Source organism: Fukomys damarensis, unplaced genomic scaffold (assembly GCF_012274545.1).
Source record: "Fukomys damarensis isolate Sample0158 unplaced genomic scaffold, DMR_v1.0_HiC HiC_scaffold_1, whole genome shotgun sequence".
NCBI classification, from domain to species: Eukaryota; Metazoa; Chordata; class Mammalia; order Rodentia; family Bathyergidae; genus Fukomys; species Fukomys damarensis.
In genome coordinates, this window is record NW_022900913.1 from 1,326,375 (window position 1) to 1,328,907 (window position 2,533).

Below are 2,533 nucleotides of genomic sequence, written 5' to 3' on the forward strand. Positions count from 1 at the left end.
CCGCCTCTCCTCCTCCTGTTCCTCCACCTCCTCCTCCTCCTCCCGCCTCTCCTCCTCCTGCTCCTCCTCCTCCCCCCTTCTCCTCATCACCGTCCTCCTCTTCCTCCTCTTATTCCTCCTCCTCTTCCTCCTCTTCCTGCCTTATGAAGCCACAGCCCCAAAGCCAGGCCAGGAAACTTCAGGTGCCATGGGTTCTAGAGACGATGCCACCCTCAGCCTGGCAGGCCGGTTCAACGCTCACTTCCGTGGGAGGGGCCTGGGCTCACGTCGCCTGCTGACAGTGTCCCCGCTGGAGCCTCATTGCCTCATGGAGGAGTGGCTTTTGAGCAGCTCACCCTCAGCCTGCATTCTCACAGCTGACACAGGTCAGCTCTCTCCTTGCAGACAGAGGCACTGGACAGGAGGCAGGCAGCCCAGCCCCTGGAAGAGGTCACGGTCCTGGGATATGGTTGGGCCACTACAATGTGGCAGTGACATGGCTCAGTCCTTCAGAGAAGCACTTAGGTGCCAGTGAGGTTTCCCAGCAGGCTCTGCCGCTTTACTGGATAATGTGCTAGGCCAGATGGACAGATGTGTTGAGGGACAACACAGCTGCTGGCCTCATCCCTTCCTGCAGGTAGCTGCCTGGACAGGGGAAGTAATAGCTGCTCATTTTGTGTGCTGCATTTCTGTCCATTCAACCCCAGCCCCGGACTGACTGGAGCTGCCGGATACTCCTCCACAGCTCACCATCCCCCAATCGGAGAAGTGGGTGCAGCAGGAGGCTCATGGGCACGGGTGCGCTTGCCCAGGTGGTGAAGCCTGCAGCTCACTCTGCTGAAGTGAGGAGGCCGTGCTTGGGCTCCCGCTGTGCAGCCTGGCTGCTCAGAGAAGATGGAGCTGCTCCTGCACCTCACAAGGAAAGAGCAGCCACAGAAGAGGAGCAGGACAGAGCCAGAGGAGGCTGGAGCATGCGCCAGTGACCGAGTAAGTGCATCCCAGGGCACATTTAACCCTCAGAGACTCCATTTCAGCATCTTTGCTTGTGATCTCAGACGTGCCACTCTCTGGTACTAAATCCTCTGTGCCGCAGTGACGAGAACAGGCACTGGTAGCTCGACTATCGTGATGCAAATCACGGGGAGGTGAGCAGGGGTCAGCAACTCCAGGCTTTCTGAGAGGGCTGGGCCTCACCTCCCAGTGTCTCTCTCAACCCCTCCGGCTGAGCTGACTCAGGGCAGCTGGGGGACAATGCGGTTTTCCTGGAATTCTGCGCTGGAGCAGCTGTAATATCTGGTTTTGCTGGGAAACACATGCAAGGGCAGCTACCTGCGCGCACCGGAAGAGGCTGGGCAGATGGGCGAGGGCCCTTTCCCTCCCTGGAGCCTGTGGGCGGGAAGAACTTCCCTCCTGGGGCCCGGAGACCCACGTGAGGCCGGACAGTGGGGTAGGGACAGCTCCACGACATGTGCCATGGCCCACCAGCCTCACGCAGTGAGAAACACACTTAAAGGTGAGCGCTCAGCTGCGACCGGCACCCTGCCACGTGAACGCCCAGCTTGGAGGGTCCTGGCAGAGGTGCTGTGTACCGAAGTCACAAGGCCTATTCTTGTCCCCCTTGCTGCTCCAAGTCCACCGTTACCAGGGTTGGGGAGGTGGCGGCAAGTTGAGAGTTTCCACGATGACCACAGACAGTGCAGTGAGTGACACCGCTGCTCTTGCCCTGCCCTGGACGAGGTGGCCTAAGGCTTCCCAAGACCCAAGGGGCAGGACCGGGTGCCAGCCAATGCTGGCATCGTCAGGGCTCCTCCCAGTCCCATGCTGGCCCAGCGGGACCCTGCCTGACCAGCAGTGCCATGAAGAGGGCAGAGGGGGCACAGACCCCTGGGTGACAGCGTGCCCTGCAGGGCCATCCTGTGCCACCTGTGAGTCTGGCTGGCTATAGGGTTTATACAACCCTGCCAGACAATGCAGAGGGAGAGAGTGTGTCCGGAAAGCAGGGACGGGGAGCTGGGGTTAGGGCTTCTACAGCCCCAGTAGCTGCAGATACTCAGGTCTTAGAGGTGGCAATTACTTGTGTCTGTTAGGGGTCACTGCAGCAAGGGACACACCCCACTCTGCTGTGCTCTGTGGCCCTACCTGGAATAAGAGCGTAGCTCAAGGTCATTGGCAGGTGTCCAGGGCTGCTCTGCGGCTGCTGGGGCACAGATAACGTCTTGCCCAGAGCCAGGCTCGGTGCTGCCTTGGGCCATCCACCGTCTGCTGCCCACGCTCTGGAAGACTGTGTCCTCGGCTTCCAGGGTTGGACTCTGAGAGTAATGGTGAGGTGCATGGTGGATTGCTGCTCCTAGGGGCTGTCCAAAATCACGCAGACACGCTGACACCTGAAACTTTCTGTCACTGCGAGCTCTGTGCCCACACCAAGAGTTAGCAGAAAACGAGAGCAAGACAGAAATGGCTAGACTCCCCACGGCTGGACAGTGAGCCTGTGGCCAGCGTCCATGCGGTGTGGGGGAGGAGGTGGGGCCGGCACATCCGGGTCTCCACCCCCAGT